The following is a 25,611-nucleotide window of genomic DNA, read 5'->3' on the forward strand; positions in this document are numbered from 1 at the left end:
GGTGAGCCTATTGATTATGAATTGGAGAACCTGTGGTTTGGGGGTGATGACGTGTGAGAGGCACATGGGAACTAATTGTGAAGGAAAGTATCCAAACATCATTTACAGAATAAATGCTTTAGAAGAATGTTTCCAAGATACCTTTGAAAAAAGAAAAGAATATTTGAAAGAATATGGAATTATCAGCCAGAAGGCCTCTGGGTCCTTTGCTTGACTGGTTAGGTAACATTGTGTAGATCACTGCAGATCAGTGAGACTCAATGCCTATATGGCCTTAAAATGAGGCAGCTGGACTAGTAACCTCTAAGCTTCCTTCTAGCCCCAATTTTTGTGCGAGAATTTATCATTACAACACATTATTGAATACCTGCCATGTATAAGAGCCAGCACTCTTATAAATTGTAGAGATGTAAAGATAAGGAGAGAGCTTAGTGATACTACTGCCCCATAGTTTACTTTAAAGATTTTGAAAAATGAGAGTGGCATAAGGTACCCAAATATTAAACAAGTGCATAAAAATTAGACAAGTATCTGTGTGGGTGATTTTGCCAACAAGTGGGTGGAATAAACTGGTAAGATTAGAGATGAGGGAGAAACATCTTTTCTAGCTAAGACATACTCTTGGTATTTATGTTTAGGAAAAAAGGGGATTGCTGCTCATTTTTTAAGTATAGTTAACTTTTCAATAATTGGTGGGTAGTTTTAATTTAACTATTAAAGAAATATGGAAAAAATTGAACTACTATATTAAAAAATGTATAGAACTGAAATCTATTGTCTAATTATGTGAGAAAAGAATCTTCTATGGACAATGACAGAATTGTGTTCCAAAATAGGTAGATTAAGTACAAAAAGATAAGTGTTTACATCTTAAGTAAAATTTTTAGAGCTAAGAGAGACTTTAGAGATCATGGTATGAATGTCTTTTTTTTAAACATATAAAAATAGGTATTCATAATCTACCAAATATTTATTAAAATAGATTTAAAAATCCCTAAATATCTTTTTCTCTCATATCAGCATTTTTCCCCTATAAAACACTGCCTTCCTCAAATTAGAGGAGTTGTAATTTGCTTCAAATATATGTTATATCTGTAAATTAATTCCAAAGAAATCCAGAGAAGAGCAAAAAATTAACAGATTAATGAAATTGTGAAATTGTGAAATTGTTTATTAATATATTACTGACAGTAATTATGCTTTCTGCCTGTCCTTAGAGTGTGACAACGTGAAGCCTAGTGATATAGTGGGGACAACTTGACAGCAAATCTTGATCGATTTGCAAATTGCAATTGATCAATTGCAATTTGAACTTAAATTCTCACCCAGATCTGCTGTGTGCTGAAACTGGGACCTTGGGGGAAAGTGTTTCCATTCTCAGGTCTCTATTTCTTCATCTGTGAAATGAAGGGATTGAATGAAATGAACTTGCAAGGAAATATTGGGATGATTTGAAATAAAGTGCCATTGTCAAGTTCAAGGCAGAAATAAGGAACTCACGGAAAGATAAACTGAGGCTCAATAATCAGAAATACATCTTTCTTGGTGTGAGTCCTGGCTGCAATTGCTATCTTCAGATGTAACTTAACACAGGATTTCAAGGAACTTGCCTGACTTATTCCCTCCTTTGCCCTCAGCTGTTACCACACAGCATAGAACTATTAATTAATGTACGCATCTCCTACTTAAAGACCTAGGTGAATTTTGTTTTTAATAGCAGCAGTCTTCTTTATCCATCATTTTTTGCCATATTTAAGTGGGAGTATCGCTTAATTCATTTTTTGTCATGAAATCACAAGATGGATTTATATCATTCTATCTTTAATTTTGGCTGTTGCAGGAAGCATGTCTCTTGCCCACAGACGATTGCACTTCCTACTTGGGAATTTATTTATTGTTTGTGTGATACACTCTTCATGTCCCATGTGAGGAGGAGCCTAGGGAAAAGAGAACAGTTCTATTTAAAAGACACTTACTTTGGGGAAAAAAAAAAAAAAGGCATATTCGTTGTCTTGAAAAGTTTACTGAACGTGCCTCTGTGAACGTTCCAGGTGAGGTTCACACCGGGTCAAAGAGTCATTGTAAAATGTCAAAAGTCCATGAAAAGCAAATCTGTTGATCTTTTCTTTTTAACACTAGGTCAATTTCATCTCTTCTATTTAAATTTTCTTTTCTCTGTTTCTAAAATGGCCATATTATTCAGAACAAGCCCTTTTGGAAAAAAAAAAAAAATCCCCGATCCACAAGGAAAAAAGATCAAAGAAATTTCATTGCAAATGAAACCATGACACCAGTGATTTAGATGGGATAGCGCGTTCTGGGTTTCAGCAATAAGATAACAGCTCCCTTGGCTTCTGCTCTTGGAGGGGTCTGAATGATTCCGGCAGCTCGCGGGCATGATTGAAGGCAGTGCTGCCGGCTTGCTGTTCACACTGAAGCAGAGACAGAGCCGTGCGGGAGGTAGTGAAAGGCTCGCTTGCCATGGAACTGAAAGCTGTGGAGAAATTCAAAGAGCCATTTAAACTTGGAGTCAATGATTGAAGTTCTCGGAGTTTGGGGGTTGAAAATAAGAGACGTTTGTAGCATTTAAGAGAATTCCTGGAGCGTTTAGTCAGCTTCGAGATAGGAAGCGCTGGTCCCTGTTCTGGAAAGGCACCGAGTTGGTGGTGCCGGATAACGTGGTCGGGTTTATGAGATGCAAAGCAAGTGCTTCTAATGTAGGATGTCACTAGATGTCACTCTGAATTTCATTATTTGGTAGTCTAGAGATTTTAGCAGCTTTGCCATTTTGCTACCAATGTCTCTTATGGAACCTGACTAGACAATGTGAAATGTGCATGAATAACAGGGAGTTGCTGACTGAATGTCAATGTTCGGGTGTGTGACTTCTATTGATCATTCATTATTGACATGAAGGTCTCTAGCGTCTCTGCTTTTTTGCTTTAAACTCCTTCTCAGCTAAAATTTCCAAGCATCTGAACAGGGAGGCCTTGAAGAATGGGATGATTCAGGTCTCACAGGATGTTTTACAAAGTACTTTGACCTCTGGAAGAAATCACAGGTACTTTTCATAAAGACTCAACAACTGCTTTGAATAAAAATTCAAATACCAAGACAGAAAAGAAAGTACATCCTTTTCATATTTAAACGGGTTAATTTGTACCTTTCTGAGTTTATAAATAGCTAAGAAGAACTTTGATGGGAAGAATTCTTGCATTTTTATTGTTGTGTTTGATAAATCTCCACACTTTACTTCTTTACTTGGTGTGCAGCTAGTAACACTGGAGTGTCCCCCAACCCTCCACCCCCCCCGGCCCAATGGTGACAAATGAAATGCTGTACAGTATCCTGTGATTGTGGATCCATGGTTTTATTTCTTTTCGCTTTGTATACATTAATTAGGTATACACAATCAGAGTTGAGTGCAGAGGCAGCTAAATAAACAAATGACACTGTGGAAAGGTCTTTCTGCATACTAATCATATCCTACATCTGCAAGCAAAAGCTCTATAAATCGATTTGCTCTTTCACATCAAAAGACAAACAGTGATGCAAGTCAGCAGTTCCTTTGTCAAAGTCACAGAGATTGCTGTTCTTTACAAACACATCTTTACAAAGCTGGATTCAACCATTTGACGATTAGCATTATTGGCAACTCTTCAAAGAAGATTCATCAAGTGATTTGCAATTGGATTGGTTACCATTTTTATGATGCCCGCCATGAAATCTAACTAAAAGTGATTGACAGTTGAATTCTTGCTTGGAGGATGAGGAAGCCAGCAAAAGAAAAGAAGTCTCCTGACTCCACAGAGACTGTGCCATACTTGTGTGTGTGTGGGCCAGTGTGTCAGCCACAGGGCACAGTTGGCAGGACCTGACATTAAATGGATGCTGGGTGATGGGCATTTCTAAGGGGAGGCCAGGAGAATGGGTCCTTGCTTTTTCATATTTGTGCGAAGAGCACAAACGTCAAGGTTCAATGAGTTTTGCAAGAACATATTAAGATACTCTATTTTGTTGCACTGTTTGAAAACAAAAGGTCAGTTTGCACTGGGGAAAACCTAGGGGATCCACGTTAGCTAGGCAGTGATTGTGTTACATTAGTTGGGTAGAGAAATAAGACATGGGGGAGAGAAAGAGAAAGGAGAAGTAGACACTTTTCTAGAAAGAAATATATCCCAAGACAGTATCCACAAAGCTTACATGATATCTAGGGAAAGGAATAATTATGGTGATGGCCACGGCACCATGTTAGTAAAATTTAGGCATCTTCAGTATTTCTAACAACAGAGATTTTAAAATTTGCCTCTGCTATGGATCTGAAAATTATAGTAACTTTTCCTATTGAATTCGACATTTCCCACTTAACCGAATTTAATTATTCAATGTTACGTGTTCTTTAGCTATACCTGAGACATTGTTGAGGGGTAAGCCATTCCTAAAATTAACTAAGGAGGACAATCCCACCATCATTCCAGGCTGTACTTGGTATATTTCAGGTACATGATTCAGCTCTCCCATTATTTTCAAGGAGTTCTGCCATTAACCTTGAAAGGCTTACTTATTAAGTAATGTAACTTAAACGGACAGAGGTGTAACTATTTTTGTTGTCATTTATTTTTGTCTTCCAATTATCTTGGGGAAATCTTCTTAAGATTGCATCCTAAAATATCAGAGAATTTGTTTTAAAAATCAGGCTCATAGTCACAGGGGTCGGAAGCAATAAACAAGAGTTATTGCATGAGATCCAGACTGGTCAGGGAGAATGGTGCCTTCAGGTGCGCTGTGGAGAGAGTAGGGTAATATTCAACTCAGGCCGGGAACTAATGTTTTGACCGACTTCTGACAGGTGGCTCGAGCCTACTGTGCCTCAGTTTCCTACCTGTTAAATGGAGGCAGAAATATTGACTTATTACTGAAGAGTGTTCTGAAGATTAGCTAATAAATGATGGTAGGAAAGCTCTGTGCAATTCTAAAGTGCTATATAAATGATATATTGTTATCACCATCACTACTAATAATTATAACGATCATAAAAAGTGAATGACTCTGCTGTGGAGAGCTTGAGTCCCACAAGAAAGTTATTTTTTCTTAGTCTGTTTTCATGTTTTAACTGGGTCCTTAAAACTGCTTAATTGAATAAAAGCAAGGATTTCGGTGCTCTCAGCATTTGTAAACTCATTGTGGAATCTGCTCCAAAAATCAAAGGGGGCTAGAATTAGCATCTGCGTGGGCTCTGCATGTAAGGAATTATTCCTATCCCAGATTGTTTTTACATCATAAAAAGAAGAATTGCTATTAACAATTAGGTTTCCTCTCTACTTAACTATCTTAAGTGCAGTCTGAAAAAAGAGAGTTTTGTGGAAAAGAACATAATACAAATATTCCTATCTTATTATCTAGAACTCAGCTATATGCCTCTGGAAAAAAACAGCAACTAAAATCTAGCACACAAGCACAAAAGCGCTCCAGAAAATCTAAATCAATACTGGACAATTCAAACACAAAAGGCACACATTTTATTCAAAAAGAGCGTTCTGGGGCGCCTGGGTGGCTCAGTTGGTTAGGCGACTGCCTTCGGCTCAGGTCATGATCCCGGAGTCCCGGGATCGAGTCCCGCATCTGGCTCCCTGCTTGACAGGGAGTCTGCTTCTCCCTCTGACCCTCCCCCCCCTCATGCTCTCTCTCTCTCTCTATCTCATTCTCTCTCAAATAAATAAATAAAATCTTAAAAAACAAAAAACAAAAAACAAAAAACAAAAACAAAAAGAGCGTTCTGGGTCTATTGTTAGTTTATTTTTACTTTTTTTTTCTTTTACACAGAATTTCAATATGTCTGTTTCTCTGCTTCCTAAACCATACTAAAAATAGCAAATTAGAAGGAAGAGGAGGGCTGCCGAGAGCAAACACTAATACGTTCCAGTTACCTATTGCTGTGTAACAAACCACCTCAGTTCTTAATGGCTTTAGACATCAGCCTCATTTATTTTGTGGAGGGGTCTGAAATTGGGGTAAGGCTCAGTGAGGATGGGACAGCTCCCATCGACTTGGTATCAGAGGAGGCTCGAAGGCGAGGACCGTAAGCACCCGAAGGCTGGGTCCCTCACCCAGCCAGCACTCGGGCTGGGGCCCTCAGACAGGGATGCTGAAACAGTTGGCGCTCCTTGGGCCTTGTTCTCTGGTTCTGTGTCTTCTCCCCACATGGTCTCTCCAGCACGGCAGCTCCAGGGAGCCAGACGTCTTACACGTTAACTTCAGGATCCCATGGAGTATGTGCTGGGGGTGGGGTGGAGCCAGGAGGAGGCTGAATGGCCTTTATGACCCAGCCTTTGAAGTCACCCAGCTTCACTATCTTCGTCAGCCCGGGTCACTATAAAAAAAGGCCACGGGTTGAGTGGCTGCAACACCAGATATTTGTCACAGTTCTGGAGGCTGAGATCGGGGTGCCAGCAGGGTCAGTCAGGTCTTCCCGCCTCATGTGTATCCTCCCATGGCAGAGAGAAAACTCTGGTCTCTGGTCCTACTCTTAGAAGAGCATTTGTCCCATCATGGGCTCTCCACCCTCATGGCCTCATATCATTCTCATTACCTCCTAAAGGTCCCAATGTCTAATACCATCACACTGTGGACCAGGGATTCAAGGAATGAATTCGGGGGGGTCATAAACATTCAGTCTGTAATATTCACTTTGGCCACCTGCTGTTCCTTAGAAGCAAATCCCTAAGGCCAGTGCGTATGTCAGTGGAAATGTGGTAGAGTATATGGGCCAAGCACTTTGGACTCTGGCAGTGCAATGTGGATTTGAATTCTATAGCAACTACTAGCCGTGTGACTCTGGAAAACATACTTTCTCTAACCGGGGATGCAAATAATTGTAGCAGGTCTCTATTGCTACATACCGTTCTGCTTCAGAACTTAATAGTTAAAGCAATTTATTACTTCCCACCAGTCTGTGGATTGATTGGGTGATTCTTCTATTGGTTTTTCCTGGCTCACTCAGGTTGCTGCAGTCAGCAGGTGGACTGGGTGTAAGATGGCTTCAGATTAAGGGGTGGTTAATAGACCCCATCTATGAATGGGAGGAGCCAGAAAATATTGTGTCCATGTGTTTCAATCTATGATGACAGTAGGGTCTACCTCACAGGGTGTTGTGAGAATTAAGTAAGATATCTCTGTAAGGCCTTCATATAATCCCTGGATATAATAAGCATACTGTAAATGTTGGCTATTTTCATAGAGATTATTCTAGAAATGCAATATAGCATAGTGTTCTGGGGACATAGATTAACTGGGTTGAGATCACAGCTATTTGCTGACTCCGTAAACTTGCAAGCACCTTCTATGCTTCTTTTTCCTCATCTGTAAAATGGGAATTATCATAATACCTACCTCATAGAGTTGTCATGATGTAAAACACTTAGAAGAGTGTTACATGTGAAACACTTAGAAGAGTGCATAGTAAGGACTCAATAATATTAAAGGACAATGCAATTATACACATATGTATACACGTACATCAGATTAAAGCTTTTTCTGTGCCCGATCATCATCAGGATGCCTGCTGTAACATTCTCTGTGTCCTGTACTTTCTCCCATAACATTTATCATAGTTTTTTTATTTGTTTAATATCTGCCTTTCCCAGTATTAATGCTTGACTTCATGGTGATAGGAAGAGCATCTTTGGGGTATTTCCCCCTCACCTTATAGCCCCAGGAGCTAGACAGTGCCTGACACAGAGCAGGTGTGCACTAAATAAGTGCTAAGCAAATAGAGCAAGCACAGAAGGCAAAGAAATGAGTCAAAAAGCAGAGCGAACTGAATCTGCCTAACAAAAAAACACCTTTCCTGTTTATACGTACAGAGAGTACCATCACTGATTGTCGTACAGATATTCCTGAATAATCTAGGATTGTTCCTTTAAATACGGCAGAGAAAATAAATAAATAAATAAATAAATAAATAAATAAATAAATAAATAAATAAATAAAAACGGCAGAGAATGGGGTAATTCATTTTGAAAGCATTTAGATAACGTCTGTTGGTCAGAAGAGGTAGTAAGCCTTTTGTATTTGGAAACCCAGATATTCATCCATTCAATGACTTTTTATTCCGCACTCTTTATTCCCAGTTCTAGGCACAGGGGATCCATCTGTGAAAAAGAAGCCCTGCTCTCATGGGATTTATGTTCTGTCCAGAATCCCTTCTGTTCCAAAGATGCTGGCAAAAGTCACATTGTTACTCTGATTATTTCAAGCTTATGCTGGGAAAATCTTTCTAGAACGACAGCTTGGGATTGACTTTCTTTTTATTTTTTATTATTTTTTTTCTTGCAGATTATCATTTAAAAATTTTGTTTAGATTTTTATGGATCTCTTGCAATTTTATTTTTTTAATGTTCCAACTGACCTACTAAGAGTGACTTAGTATTTTTTCCATATGTTGGAATAACGTGATTTCTACCATTTCGTTTTCTCCCCCTGGACATCTCCCTCTCACACCCCTTTGCTGTCCAGCTCCAATCTGCAGGGCTGTTCTCCTACATTGGAGCCCCCCATTTCTGGAAGACCATGGTGTCCTCCTTGGTGGGTTTTCCATTTCTTTTGCTAAAAGATTCCCTCTGGCAGCTGCCGAACAAAGGATTCACAGGGGTACTTTTTAACCACTGCATGCTAAACCTGTGTTTATTCTACTCTCACATTTGATTGAAAGTTTTGATGTATATGGTATTTTATGTTGAAAATAATTTTGACTCCAAATTTTAAAGACATTGCTCCAAAGTCTTCAGCTTCCAGAGTAGCTATTGAGAAATCTGATGCCATTACCATCAATAACCCTGTATATATGACCTATTTTTGTTCTCTCCGGAGGAGTTTAGGAAACGTGATGAAAGCCTTTAGCATAGGTCTCTCTCTCTCTTTTTTTTTTCTTTCTTTTTTAAGTTAATCATGTGGACCTTCTCAGTCTGGAGAAATGTGTCCTTCTATATCACAGAATTTTTCTGTAATTCTCATTGGTAGTTTCTTTTTTGACTTCTCTTTCTGGAACACTTTTTTAAAAAAAATCAATTATAGGACCTCTCAGATTAATCCTTTCACTTAGTATGTTCTCCCATTCTCCATAAGTTTGCTTTTTTTTTTTTTTTTTTTAGTTCTGTGGGTTAACAATATTGTTTTCCAAGGCTTCTGTCGAATATTTTGTTTGCTTTGGTTATTTTATAATTTCTTTTTTCTAAGAGCTTTTCTTCTTCATTATCCTTTTTTTATAGTACATTTTTATTATTTAATGGTCAAAGTATCTTCTCTCTTTATGAGGGTATTGACTATATGATTTTTTTAAAAGTCCTGTTTAACATGTTTAGTCTTTGTTGTGTAACAAATTAACTCAAAGCGTAGAGACTTGCAACAATATTTCTTTTTTCTCTCCGTCTTCGCATAACTGGGTGGTTCTTTTGCTGGTGCTGCCTGTGGTCAAGATGAAGCAGCCAGCAGGCAGGATGGGGACTGGCAAGGGTGTCTCTCACCCAGGTTACTCCTCAGCAAGCTAATCTCAGGCACACTGGAACTTATTCATATTTTGCAGGGAGAAAGAAAATTATTTTTATTCATTCTGCAATGCTATGCTAGTATCTTTAACTTAGGTGAAATAAGTTAATGAACAGTGAGCTTGAGCCTTTTGTGTGTGGTGCTTACACTCCATGTAAGTTACACGGACGTTCCCTGTTTAGAGCAAGGGCGTTGGTACCCATGGGTATACAATACTCATAAGGAAGGCATATGTGCTGAAATGGAGAGAACATTTAAATGAGAAATCAGAAGACTTGGTTCCTATATATTTCCTGCATTAATGCATTTGCCATGAGCCAATGGTGTTACTCTGGGCAAGTCATTTAATTGTCTTGTCCTCAGTTTCATCTGTGAGACAAATATTTTAACAGTTCTCTGTAGCCTCTCCTCCACCCCCATATTGTATGGTTTTTGTCATAAAGGTATTATTTCAAATTGGAAGAAGAATTAATTTCAGTGTTTCAGAGAATACATATTTGCGGGGGGGAACATCAGGCCCCTCCGGAACAACAAATCGGCTACAAATCTTCAATTGGGTTAGTCCTGGCCTCATCTGGATCTCAAGCCCAGGTGTTTGATTCACACTGCCGCATTACCCTGCCCCAACCTGCTTACATGGCATCTTTGTGTTACACACAAGTTGTCTGTTTTATGTTTCATTTGATATTGAATCCTTTGTCAAGTGTACAGCTTTCTTTGTAACATAGTTTCTTTGGAAAATATACTTTCAGAGGTGCAGGAAAATTGTGATAAATAAAGAAGACAATATATATGTATCTATTGTTGATTTCACCGAAGAATTCTATGATAATTTGCTAGGGCAGCCATTAAAAAATACCACAGACTGAGTGGCTTCAGCAACAGAAACTGATTTTCTTATTATAGGTTTGGAGGGTAGAAACCCCAGATCAAGGTGTTGGCAGGTTTGGTTTCTTCTGAGGCCTCTCTCCTTGGCTTTCGGAGGGTGCCTTCTCACTGTGACCTTCCTTTGTGCATGGGCATCTCTGGTATATCAATGTGTGTTCAAATTAACCCCTTCTTATAAGATCACCAGTCAGATTGGATTAGTATCCACCCTAAAGACCTTATTTTAACTTTATCACTTACCTAAAGGCCCGATCTCCAAATACAGTCACATTCTGAGGTACTGGGCAGTTAGCGCTTTAACATATGAATTTTAGGATGGCGTATTTCAGCCCATAACAAATACTTTATGCATTTCATATTTATTTGTCAATTTTTATGTTGCCAGGCAGTGACTGTATGTGTAAGCCTTTCAATGTGATTAGGTTTTATTTAACAAATAAAAATTATACATTGGGAAGTTAATTTTTGGATTTTAAAGAAAAAAAGCACTGGAAAGAAGTCTATCTAGATCAAGACTGAATGTGAAGCTAGCCTGGGTCTAAAAATCTTGCCTTCAGTTTGTCCAATGACATCATGCTCAAGTCAAAAGCCAAAGATCAATTCCTATCTTCAAACCATTGAATGTATTGACATAACCAATTCCTCATCTGTAAATAAAGATATTAGATTAGTACAGTGATTTTCCTAACTTGAAACTGAACTTAGAATCTCTAGGGATGAGGACCAACAATTTATTAACAACATCCTGTTGGTTTACCTGTACGTTTAGCTTTGGGAGCCATTAGATTAGATAAAACAGTGATACCTAAATATACCTATTACCAATTATGCATACTTATTTTTTAATACAACAACTGTAACTCACTTCTAATGTCCTATGACTCTATGGAGGTTTAATAATTGTACTTCTCTGCTTTTCTACTGAAGAATCTGCACTGAGAGAGGAAATGGACAGAACCAAATGTTAGCTGGAAATGTGATTTCTATGGAATTGTTGAATAGTTGTTCTAAAGTGACATACAAACATCACAAATTAAAACAATCATATACAAAATGACTTTTAAAAATATTGCTGTTATATAATGTAGGCTTTAGAGTCAAGGAAAATATAAAATTTTCCTAAAATAACTTTTGGTTTGTTTTCTTGAATCATGTGTTTTGTAGATAAATAATTCTGCTTTCTCACCACAAATGCTTGAACAGGCAACGCAATATAGCATGGTAGTTAAGAATGTGGATCTAAGTGATACAGAATATTGGCTACTACAAAAGAAAAATAGTAGAGTAGGTTGGACCAATAGTTGCTATTAATTATATCTTTAAATACATCTCTGCTTGTAATTCTTGACCTACAGTGGAAACACGTGCTTATACTCACCTACACACTCATGCATTTCCAATCTATTATGAAGATTTCCCCAAGGATGTTTAAATTATAGAACTTTCTGGATGGAATATAGTTTAGAGGTCATTTAATCCAACTCTAACTTACAGGAGAGGAAACTGAGGCACAGAAAATTGTGACTTGTCTAAGATAACCCATAACCCAGATCATTTTTTAAAACTCTGATTTTATTCTTCTCCTCTACCATACTTTCTTGGTCTCTGACCCCTGATTTTGAGGATGTATATATAGATATATATGTTATATGTAACATATACATTACATATACATACACACACATATCTGTACTTAATATTTAACAAGATAAAATAAAATAAATATAAAATTATAGGCCAGAAGTGCCAAAGGATAGCCAGCAATTGAGCTTTGTCTGGCTTACACTATTTCCTAAATTGGAAGTCAACATTAAAAATGTGTGAGCTTTCATATAAAATACATATTAGTAACATCTTTTGAAAAAAAAATAGGGGCACCTGGGTGGCTCAGTCAGTTATACGTCTGCCTTCAACTCTGGTCATGATCCTAGAGTTCCAGGATCAGTCCCACATCAGGCTCCCTGCTCAGTGGGGAGTCTGCTTCTCCCTCTTCCTCTGCTCCTCCCCCGCTTGTGCTCGCTCTCTCGCTCGCTCACTCTCTCTCAAATAAATAAATAAAATCTTTAAAAAAAATAGACTTGGCAATCCCGAGTCCATGTTTCCCCATGGCAACCATTAGTAGGATATAAGTGGCAGCCATTCCTCTTTAGACAGGGCATTTGTCTCCCAGTTCACTTTGGACCTGTTGGGTCCACAAGGCTGAGATCAAGTGGCAATTCTCATTGTTCTCTGTTCCTTCACTATTGCTTTTCTAATAGTAAAGTTAAGTGGAAATGGAAATATTTCTTGTGCCCATGTGTCTCTCTAAATTGGAAAAACAAAATCATATTTCAAGGAAAACATTTTCTTTCCTACCCCCAAATCCCTCACTTAGATTACGTGTCTAGTTCTCACAAGCATATAAGGATGTACCAACTGTAGAGTGCGGTGGTTCTCAACTGTCCTGCTCCATCATTAAATGTGAGGTCAGCACAGACTCTCCTTACTGACAACTGTAGTATTCTGAGGTGGGTGCCGGGTTTTACCCAAGCAGAGATGTGGTAAAATCTTAGGCAGGAAAGAGGAGACTATGTGAAACCTGAAATATCCCTCTCTGGGAAGGATGTACTTTTCTCCATCTCTTCCTACTTAAAAATAAGTATCATATAGTATCTGCTTTAAAATAGAAATTCATCTTTAAAGCTCCCATTTATGTAGAGTTTAAAAGCAAGAATACTTAAATAATTCAGTTGCAAGTTCCCTTTTGTTAATCATTAATATGTATGTGAGACTTTGGACTAAATTCTCTTTTTAACTGTTCTTAACATTTTTTTAACTATTTGATTTGAAGAAATCCCTTTGTTGCATCAAAAGGAAAGAATAAGCTCATTCAAGTGAACAATTCAGTGTTGACTTTATTGAAAGTCTCTGGAAACAATATTAGCCATAAGATCAAAAGATGAATGGCTGGGGGAAGATCCAAAATTCAGTAGGCATGACCTGAGAAGCCCAATTAAAATCATAAAATAAGTACTCTAAATGTTCCACTGAACTATCAAAGCATTTCTCCTATTAGGAAACTGAGCTTCCACAACCAGGAAGAATAAATACTCTTCTAATTTCTTCAGTTATCTTCCATTTAACAGAACCTAGAATGTTATTATTGTCATTGTATAGTACTGGAAGGAAATTCCAGACACTCCATAAAAGCTTAAAAGTCCATATTCACTTGAACTTCAGATAGACCATCTTTTTTTTTTCTTTCTTCAAATAACCATTACCAGATTTGACTTTATATCTGAGAACAGAATGCTGAGAATTAATGACCTGGAAGTCAAAATGGATATGCAGAAAGTCTTACTAGTTAGAGATGAAATTATTCAAAGAATTGCCCACTTCAAAGTTACAAGCAATTCTTCAGGAACTGATGAGATAAAAATCTATACCTTTGGGCTGCAGATCTTCCTTAGTGTCAATTCCTTTAATATGCCATGTATCTGGGCCTGTGAAAGTTAAATTGCTTTCAGCTCAATTATTTGCTTTCAAATGAATTAAGAATCTGTAAACTGATTACATATGAATACAAGAAGTCTGCAGTTACTCATAAACAAAGTAACCTAACTTTTCCATAATTCTCCTTATCTTTTCTTCTTTCTTATTTTTTTTAATTGAAGTCTAATTAACATAGGGTATTATAATAGTTTCAGGTGCTCAATATGGTGATTAAATGATTATATACATTACCAAATGCTCACCACATTAAGTGTAGTTACCATCTGTCACCATACAAAGTTATTACAATATTATAATTACTTTAAATGTAAATGGTCTAAATGCTCCAATCAAAAGACATAGGGTGACTGAATGGATTATAAAATAAAAACCTATCTATATGTGGCCTACAAGAGACTCACTTCAGACCTAAAGACATGTACAGACTGAAAGTGAAGGGATGGAAAAAGATATTTCATGAAAATGGAAGCAAAAAAAAATGGGGTAGCAATGCTTCTATCAGACAAAATAGACTTTAAAATAGAGACTGTAACAAGAGACAAAGAAGGACATTCCAGAATGATAAAGGTAACAATCCAACAAGAGGATATAACAATTATAAATATCTATGCACCCAACATAGGAACGTCTAGGTATATAAAGCAATTATTAACAGACATAAAGTGAGAAATTGACAGTAATGCAATAATAGTAAGGGACTTTAACACTCTACTTCTCATCTTTTTTCTTTTTCTTTTTTCTTTTTTTTTTTTAAAGATTTATTTATTTATTTATTTGACAGAGAGAGACACAGCGAGCAGGGAGCCCGATGCGGGACTCGATCCCAGAACCCTGGGATCATGACCTGAGCCGAAGGCAGTCGCCTAACCAACTGAGCCACCCAGGCGCCCTCTTTTTTCTTTTTTTAAGTAAAGTTGCTTTGGGGGAAGATATCTGGCTAGCAGCTCAGAATTCTTAAAGCCAACTGTCTATGTTAGAAATAAGTTGGAATTTTTGCTTAAATAATGCATTTCTCAAAATCCTTGCTGATAAGTCACAGAAAAAGAAAAAGGAATAGTAACAACAGTAACTGTTATTTAGAGTTACCTGACAAGTTGTGTCCGGCACTGGCAATGGTTGCAGAACTGGGATAAGGGGTGAGGTGTCAATATGGATTCTTAGGGCCAGGGAGTCAGAAGAGGTCTCTCACAGCAATCCAACAACCCAGGACAGATTTTTAGCTCATTTGTTCTCACCAAGGAGCTTGAAAAATTGTTCCCTAAACTTATTCACTCTAAGCCCTGAATTCCACTTGTATACTAATTAGAAATAGGAACTTCGTTATAAAAGCCATGGAACTCTGGAGGTGGCAGAGAGGTGACAGGTAACTAAATTAAAAATGTTTGTCTCACAGATGAAAATTTCCACAACAGGAGAATTTAATGAGTCGCTCAGAATAACATCATTGGCTCATGGTAGATACATTCCTTCCGCGATCCTTTAGCACCCATGTCCTGACTCCTTCATTTCACCACACGTGCTTTTCTTAGAAATATCTTGTAAGATGCATGCAAATATACTTGCTGAGGAGCAGGGAACTTTCACGTAATGTACATAAAGTATAAGCACCACACACAAAAGATTCAAACATACTGTCTCATTACCTGACCTTACCTAAGTTAAATCTTCTAAGTGTGATAACATTAAAGATTGAATAAAAGTAATCCTCCTCCCCAGATATGATTTGTAGAACTGATGGGGATGGTGTGTATCCATTTAAAAAGAAGTGTCGTGGGAAGTTTGAACTACTACCTTCTTCCTAAGCTATATGTAAAATTATGACTTTGTCCTAGCATGATCCTCATCTACATGCATAGTTTTCCTCAAAGTCGTCTCTTATATTTATCACCACGCAAGAATGCTCGCTGCCCTGAGTGTGTGCCTGACCACCATGGAAATGGCAGATGCATTTCCAGAAGTTCAATCTTGATTTTTTTTCTTTGTTTTTTTTTCTTATTGTCAGTCATGCTATTAGAATAGTAACAGTCATTTTTAAAGCAACAAAGTCCTGATTCAGAAGGAAGATTCTCTGAAGCTCTTCAAATAGTTCACATGGCTTAAAAAAATTAAGCCAGCTCAATGGAGTGGAAGTGTTACTCCCTTACTCCCTATGGTTTCTGAAAGCCATTAGCGACACGTATCCTTCGAAGCATTTATGCTAACATTACTTTCTTTGGTTTGTTTCCCAGTCCTGCTGCCTTTCTTAAAAATAACACTTGTAAACAGGAACTTAACTACATGTAATGGAGAGAAAAGTTACCTGGGTTTTTTGCAGCCTCATAGCCCCAAAATGGCTGAGAGGATGACCGGCAATTGCACGCTCAACCTGTGGGCCACAGAGAAAAAACCATAGTGTCAGGGCTGACACTCATTTAAGCCTCATATCTTAAAGATAAACATTTTAAATGCTATATAATACTGTTTCTGTGCATACTTTTTCCCAAAAGCTGGATTTAAGTATATATGTGTGTGTATATATGTATGTGTAGACATATATATTTATTTCAATAAAACAGTGGACAGTGATTTGGTTTTTTCATTTGCCCACCCCCCACTACATAATATTTATTTAACACAACCATAATTTGTTAAAAGAATAGCATTACTTTTCACCATGTATTATGGTTTTTTGTCTCTAGAAATTAAAGGATATTTGTTTTTTTATTAAAATCATCCCCAGTAGGGAAAAACTAGGTCATATGTCATACCATGTCTAAGATTGGAAATGAGATTGGACATAACTCATGAGCCATGTTTCATGTTAATCAATTAGCATTTTGGAGAACCAATCTCCTCCAACAGAGTTTGTTAATGCAGCTATTCTGGGGAAAAAGAGTAGGAATAAAATGTTTCCAGAAAGATTGCTTGGGTGGACATTCAAGTGGTAGTTCTAGACTCTAAGGACAGTTGGAGGACATTGGCACTGGAAGATGTAAAGTCTCTACAGAAGAGTAGGAGTACCCAAATAAAAGAGAAAGAACACTATAGACTGGTTTTATTAAAATGAATGACTTTGTCATTACTAAGAATAGTGCCATTGAAATGATGATGCTATTATAACAGCTATGTTGGAATGCCTTAGACATTTTTTGAGACCAGATTACCTTTGAAGGTTACAAAGTTGTCTCTCTAAAAAGAGGTAAGCATGAATAGATGACAAAGAACTCTTTTATACTGGATTTATGTTGACTTGAGTCACATCAGCCTCTATTTTTACTCTAATTTTTCTACTCAAAATACGGAGAAAACTGACATGATCATAATGCAGTTATAGGGTGAGGAGGGTGAAAAGCAACGCATGAGGAGTACAAATAAAAGAAAAATTGGAAAGGGCAAAGGAAATAGAAGTATCTTTCTACTCAACTACATTTTATTTAATTTGAAGAAATATCATCAATAAAGTAATACAACAAATGATGTAAACTTACTTCATGAATGCCTTCCAGGTGTATTTGTCTCATTTAATCCTAACAATAACCTCAACTGTCTCTAGTTTTCAGATAGATGAGAAAATGAACACCAGTTAGTGAAATGACTTGGCCAAAGTCTCCTTGTTAATGAAGAAAATGAAAGAAGATGCTTGATCTCATACATCTGTGTCTCATAAAATGAAATCTCATGGGTTTTTTTTCCCTTTCTTATCACGACGAAAGATGCTTCCTTCCAATAGTAACATTTATGCACCTCACAATATAAAGCACTTGGGTTTAGCATGAATCAGAAAATTAAAAGAATTCCACAAAAATCAGAGGCCAGGAAAGGCCATTTAGAAAGCCAGGCCTTGTAAGTGTCCTGTTGTAGATCCAGGTGTATCACCCAGATGGCACAGGTATAAAACCTATGAAATGGGAAAAATGAGATCGTGAGTGCTATTATGACTGTTCTACATCTATAATACATTTATCCCAAGAGGCAGTTGTACAGCTGTTAACATATATGGGCTTGTATTTTCACTTGTGCTTCCAACGATATTTAAGATTTATGATGATGGGTATCTTCCCTCTGTAAAGACTGCAAAATAAGGAAATTTACCAAGAGCACAATCAGGTGATGAGATATATTAACAAAGGATTATTGCAGCAAATGAATAAGGAAGACACTAAGACCTCCCAGTCCTCTCAGTTGCAGTGGAATTAAAGATAACACTCTTGTTTCTCAGTTGGCTTGTTCTGTTATTCTGTCCTCTTCTGTTAACTATGCTGAAAGAAGAAATGGAAGAAATTGCAAAATTGTAATTTGGCTTTCAGAAGAAAGATATTTAAATGGACACCTAATTTGAAATCATTCTTCGAACTTTAAGAAGTAAGAATTTTTCAACTCCAAAATGCAGAATGTTTTTTGTAGTGTTATTTTCCTATAGCTGTTGTGCAATTGGAGTTGAAAAATAATTTTATCTGTTTGCATGGTTTTAAAAAGATATATACTGATACTGGCTCTTAAAAGACACTCAATGTTCTTTAAAAAGTGTCCAGGAGAGAATTAGTTCTTATTTCTACTGTAAAACAACCACAAATTTAGTGGCTTAGAGTAATACAAATTTATTATCTTAAGGTTACAGAAGTCAGAAGTCCAAAATCGGTCTCAGGTGGTTAAAATCAAAGTATTAGCAGGGCTGTTTGTATTCCTTCTGGAGGCTCTAGAGAAGAATCTGTTCCCTTCTTTTTTTCAGCTTCTAGAAGCCTCCTGCATTCCTTAGCTCCTGGCCCCTTCCTCCATCTTCAAAATCAGCAGCCTTTTCAAATCTCTTTCTGACCCTTTTGCTTCCCCTGTGATTACATTGAGCCCACCTGGATCATCAGGAGAATCTGCCTCTCAAGATCTTTATCCTAAACACATAAGCAAAGTCTCCTTTTGCCATGGGTAATATATTCCCAGGTTCTGGGGAGCAGGATGTGGACATCTTTGGAGGGCCATTATTCTGCTTCCCATATGGGATGAATTTATTTTCCTTCCTTGTGAAAAGTTGTTTTATCAACACCATCACCTTCATCCCCAATCTGAAATTTAAAAAAAAAATGAAGGGGGCACTTGGGTGGCTTACTCAGTTAAGCGACCGACTTTGGATTTCAGCTCAGGTCATGATCTCGGGGTTGGGAGTTGGAGCCCCGCATCCGTCTCTGTTCTGTGCGTGGAACCTGCTTAAGATTCTCTCTCTCCCTCTCCCAACTTGTATATTCCCAATCTTGCTATCACAGTTCGGTATTGAATTCCAAATTCTATGCAATGGTTAATATATTAATAATGGTCAAAAATGTTTGTTGGATGAAAACATTTCTCCAAGCAAGAGAGCCATGTATTCGGATTTCTAAAATGTCTCACCAGCCCTTTGGCCTCGCCACAATCACAGAGTCTGCCGGCAGCCAATGTTACACACAAGAGCAGTATTCTCAAAGAGATGCTTCCTCTGGTTTTTCACTCAGCAGCTCCAATGATTATCAGGAAATAAATCAACCGTCAGCAGTCATAGACAGCTATTTAAAACTGAGGTTTGAACATCTTAATTGGTGCATTAAAAGTTAAAGAGGCAAAGTCACATTAGATGCATAAAGCTGCTTATGTGCATAAACTCTAGCACAATATTCCATGGTTAAGAAAGCATCACGTTTTTTGCATTAAATTAACTTGTTTTGCAACCTGTTTTGGGCAAAATGAGGAAAACTAGGATAAAAATCTTAGGTATATGTTGCAATACAGAGCAATTGTCCAATTGTCTCTAGGAGACTCAAAATATGTACACAGAGTAAACCCCCAAAAAAGCATGTTTGTTTTTAAGCATTGTAACAACACATCAAAGTTGTCCTTTGAATTCCCTGACCTGGTCATAGTTGTTTAAATTCATCACAGTGAACATTGGTATATTTTTCTTTTTTCTTAAAATTTTTAGACCAAATAATTTTTTTTTTCTGGGGATATGTTAAATATTGAAATCTCACTTTTTGGAGTCTGTTTGGACTTTGAAATAATTATGGACCCTATAACATTGAATTCTGTAGGTTTCCTTCACTTTCTTTAAACCACAATCATTAGAAGGGCAATTAACGCATACATGTGAATTTCCTGTGCATAAAATGAGCTGTTAAGAAAGAGATCCTGACCATCCATTGGACACACAATTAGTTTTGGACAATATAATCCTTAAATTCTAAAGTGTCCTTAAAATCTATTAAGATATTATTCCCCTTAGACCAGTACTATTTAGTTTCACCAAATCACAGTTTTACAACCTATCTAATTAATGACTAATATTCTTACTTATAGCCAATAAAACTATCTCTGTCTATATTTCCCCGTCATTTTCAGATATCACATGGAAACCTAATTCATGGAACAAAAAGATTGTTATTTTATCACTTCAATGTCCTAAATAATAAGTAAAATCTGGGAAGTTACCAAAACTTTAGATTTTGTGAACTTAAAAAAAAAAAAAAGACACCATTTAACTATATTTTGTAGAGATACTTAATGTAGTTTTAAGCATGTTCTTAGGTGTGAATTTTTATTTAATAATGGAACTAGCACTTTTTTTCCCAATGAACACATTTTTAATAGAGGTAATTATTCATTTTGCAAAAATTCTTTTTACATTCAACTTTCCCCATAAACTAAGGATGTTTAAAAGTGGAATATTCCCATGCCAACTACTCAATTAAAAATGTGTGGGTTATCTATTTTTGGGATAATTCATGTCAATTTTTAAATCCTGGGTTAATTAAATTTGACCCCACATCCCAGCATGTTATTGGATATTTATTTAACAAATGCAAATAAGTTTAAATGTAATCTTAATATTAACCACTGCTTATGTAATTAAAAAGTAGAATCAACTAGGGGAGAAATAGGAATGTATTTTTAAGTACACATAGACACACACACAGGAAATGTTTGTGAAGATCCGTAATACGCCGTTCCACTAGGGTGGATAATTTAAAACTGATGAAATGGAGTTGTCATTTTTTAAATCCCTGTAGTTACTTTAAAGCAAATTTTTAGACTTTCTTTGAAACATATTCCTGGCCACAAGTGCTCATTAGACATCTTATATTGCTACTAAAGAATATATTTGTATTGCAAAACACCAGCTTTGCTTTTCCAGTTACTAGAATATTGCCTCCGTCCTTATAAAGAGCACATTTGTTCTTCTCAAAAAAGTTGGAGCGCAGAACTGATTATCAGGTGAAGACTTGGAACCATGCAGCAAACATCCCCGACTATGCTGTGTAATAGTTGAATATTTTATGAAATCACGCATTGCTTCATAAAATGATTTAAAGCAATTTCTTACGAATATATTTTATTCCATTTTAAAATATTAACTTGAATGTATCCAATAGCACATTTCAGTTTCATATTTTCACTTGTCCAGTGGATTTACGACAGTACTCTTCATATTTTAATCATACACACGCTATCTATTCAAATAAAACTTTTTAGCAACATTGCTTAAATTTTAAACATGCCTGTTTCTGAAAATAAAAAAAATTAAACATTGTGTGTATATATGCATATATATTTAAAATAATGCTCTTACAAAATTCAGAATAGCCATTGAATATTGAGACACGTTGACTACCACCTTCTTGCTAAGTATGTGATATGAACCATGACATTACAATCTTAAAACTGTAACAAGAATGAGTTATGTTTGTACTATTTCCCATTCTCATTATATTCTTTGTCACACAATGAATTAATGTTGTGCCATTTTCTGTTCTCATTACAATCTTTTCCTTATGAATGGGGTATCAGAATTTTAATGTCTTTTGTAATCTGTGAAATATAGTAGTATGTTTTGTTATACTACTATGACCTTGCTAATATTTTGCATTTTGATTGGTTAGTCCAAGCTGTAATATATAGAGTAAGGTTAGAGTAATTGGCCAATGAAATAATTCTTAGTGTTTTTGACTGTTCTGACCAAACAAGTTGAAGAAACATTTTTAAAAATCTTAATTTTTACATGCTTAAAAAATGCTAACCTTGGGATAACAGGCAAGCATATCTGTGGATAGAAAATATATAGTGATTCTTCCACATGAATTGAATGCAGTATAGAGAAATTATTTCAGATTAAAAGAAAATGTTAGAAATATGTTTCCCTTCAGATTTCATTAGTCTTTAATTGCCTTTTTCTGATTTGGATGCAAATAAACATGGCATAACGAAGTGATTTCATTGTTTTGTCTACACCTTTACCTACATCTTCCTGTAAGCCTTTTATTTGAAAAGTTGTACTGACAGCAAATAGTTTCGGCCCTGTGAAATTTGCTATTGTTATTTCATGTTTAAAATTTTAAGTCTTGTTTGATATTGCATCAGATTATAAAGTATTTCTGTGCAATTTCTAGAAAAAATAATGTTATTAGGAGAAATGGTTTTGAGGTAAGTTCCAGTTTCTATGTTTCTCAGCTCCTAAGCTGATTTTAGAGTGGTGTTTCTAGTTGGCATGCCAGATTTATATGTATGTCTCTTTTTACACTTATATCTTCTTCACTTGTCCTAACTCTTTTTGGAAAGTGGTGTTGATACCATGAGAAAGACGATGACAAGAGTGGCTACTTTCAGAAGAAAGTATATGATGGACATAAATTGCTATATGTTGGGGTCTGAAGACCACATGTAAATCTACAAAGGAGCAAACAAGGTAATACATGGACAGTTGGAATTGAAAATTGTAACTAATATAAAATGTCTAATTTGGCGATTAATTTTGCGTAATGCATTTTTACTACTTTTGGAGGAGTAGGAACAAGAAAGTGGCAGGGCGGTAGCTGGAGAAAAAAGTAGCTGTTTCCAGTTTAGTACGCCCTGCTGGCCTCCCATTTTGATGAGTGCCCAGACCACGCTGAGGCTGTAGGCAAACTCTCAGCACACTACTGTCACTAAGAAATGAATCAAAATTTTGTCTTAAGTCGTTACAGCAACAAGGTGCTCCACTGGCTTGTTCTGTTTTATTAAGTAGGATAGCATGTAGCATTTTCATGGTGAAATGGCAAGTATCCACAAATACTTCTGATTTCTAGAGTCCTAATTTTTAAAAGTGATTTGTACATCTCCTAAATACGTGGCTTCATTCTGATGCTTCTGCATTTTGGTATTAAATTTCACAGCCCTGCGTTATTTTTCCTCATTCCTTCCGTCATTCAAAAACACCTCACGTGACTATTTCTACTAAGCATAGAGCTATATTGTACCTTCTAATTTGTTACCAGTTTTACTAGTGAGGAAGAGTCTGAACTCTTGCTCAAGGACCGAAGCAATTATCTTCATATCATTTATACACAGCAATTTCCACTCTTCGTATAAGCGAAAACATGACTTTCCCAAAGGCTTCTGGTGGCATTTACAAAATATGACGTGAAAGAAAAAGCTGATTCAGAGACAAGAAAGTTCACTTTGGGACCGGCCCACCCTAAACCTGCTGTGTCAAATCTGAGAATTTCCTTACTCTCTGTGAGGATAAAAGAACTTTATCACGCCAAAACGTCATTAAGTGTGTATGAGGCTATTCTTGCCCATAAATCTTTTATTCAGCAAATCATCCATTCTCCAGAAATAATGTAGGTTTTTACAGCAATTACAAGTTTAAAGTTTGGCTGCACATCTCTTTAATGCCTTTTATTGTTTGTAGCTGGAGTGCTCTAGTCTGCTGAATTTTGTTACAGATAATACAGGTATCTTGTTTATTTTTCAAACTTCAAAATATCTTCGGTATTCACTTTTTGCTTAATCTTCTGCATTGGCATTTAATTTCCAATCACTATTATATTAAACATGTGAACATAAATATGTCACTTAGTTGTCTTCCTTTGAAACGGTGAACATCCATAGGGGTTTATTACCACATTTTTCCATGTTTACCTTTGTATGGCCATTAAGTTTTTTTTCATATCCTTTCATACTGACATTTCATTAAATAAGTTCCTAGATTTTTCAGGCATCAACATGCTTGAAAAAGTTGTCACAAAAAAAATTGTTAATTTTAAAATGAAATCCATATAGAAAATGGAGGAGTAAAGAAAACTTAAAAGTATGATCATAGATGAGTCAAGTCAAACTTAGATCTTCACTGAAACATAATTTGCAGGATAACTTCAAGGTTGTAGTAGCATCTAGGGAACAAACTATTCAATAATAATACTTCTTCAAGTTGTCCTACATGATTAAGGCTGAACAAATTGTCACACCAGCTTGCTTTATGTCCCTTGGGCCAAATTTGGCCTTCTGGCTTGACCCCAAAGCTTCCATGAACTCTAATGGAAGTTGTGAACACACATCAGAGAGAAGATTTTATTTTCAAATAGAAGATAGATAAAATGAAAGCATTATCTAGCTGCTGCCTTTTAGGGAAAAAACACATGCTGATTATCTGAAATCTAACAATGATTTGCTAAACTTCCTCACTAGGTGGCATGATTAAATATCGATTAGAGTCAGTATAGTGCTTATTTGTTCTTATTCTGCTAAAAGAAAAATGGCTAAAATTTCAAGATATAAACTTATTGGTCCAAGAGTCATTATAGCACATATTCACCATGGATCGTGATGGATTGTCTCACCAGATTAGAAAATAACAGGTTTGGAACCCCTGGGTGGCTCAGCTGGTTAAGCATCTGACTCTTGGTTTCTGCTCAGGTCTTGATCACAGGGTCCTGGGATGGGGCTCCACATCAGGCTCCACGCTCAGCAGTGAGTCGGCTTGAGGATTCTCTTTCTCCCCTTCTGCCCTTCCCGCTCTCTCTCTCTCTCTCTTTCTCAAATAAACAAATAAATAAATCTTTAGAAAAGAACAGGTTTTATTTTCAGTGTATCCATGTCAATAAATCTAACTTTTTTAAAGTGTATTCCTGCATGTGGGTCACTATTCTAATTTTTTGTACAGAATCAATGAGTTTATCACAACAACCATGCAAAGTAGATACTGGTACTTCTGCTCTTTTATTTATTTATTTATTTATTTTTTAAAGATTTTATTTATTTATTTGAGACAAAGAGAATGAGAGAGAGCGTGAGAGGGAGGAGGGTCAGAGGGAGAAGCAGACCCCCTGCCGAGCAGGGAGCCCGATGCGGGACTCGATCCAGGGAGTCCAGGATCATGACCTGAGCCGAAGGCAGTCGCTTAACCAACTGAGCCACCCAGGCACCCACTTCTGCGCTTTTATAGATGAGGAGACTAAAGCATGAAAAGAGCTGATGTAAATTTCTCAGGGTGTGCTCAGTAAGTAGGCGGTGGATATAACATTGGAACCCGGATAATACGACTTCAGAGCTCGTGTTCTTAACCACTAACCACCTCCCTAAATCAAGGAAATGTGTCACTACAAAGTTGTTTTCCTGATTGTAGTATCAGCTGAAATAGCCCAGGCACATCATTTCCCAGTTCAGGTGTCTGTGTCTTTAGGAATTAATCGGCCACTATACCAAATGACTTGTAATTCCCCAAATATGTTTAATGAAGCCAATGTTTTTGAAATATTTCCTAATGTATTTTCCCTTCTCAGCAATCTAACATCTTTTCCTGCAGCCTTTTCTCCCTTTAAGGCAATGATGAGAGAATATGAAGAAAATAATAACAAAAATAATACAAAGAAAATCCTTCCTTGACAGAAAGGGCATAGAGGGCCCTTCTTTCTATCTAGGAGGGAGGGAGGG

This window comes from Mirounga leonina, unplaced genomic scaffold (assembly GCF_011800145.1).
Source record: "Mirounga leonina isolate KUSES-001 unplaced genomic scaffold, KU_Mleo_1.0 Mir_127, whole genome shotgun sequence".
Classification (NCBI taxonomy): Eukaryota; Metazoa; Chordata; class Mammalia; order Carnivora; family Phocidae; genus Mirounga; species Mirounga leonina.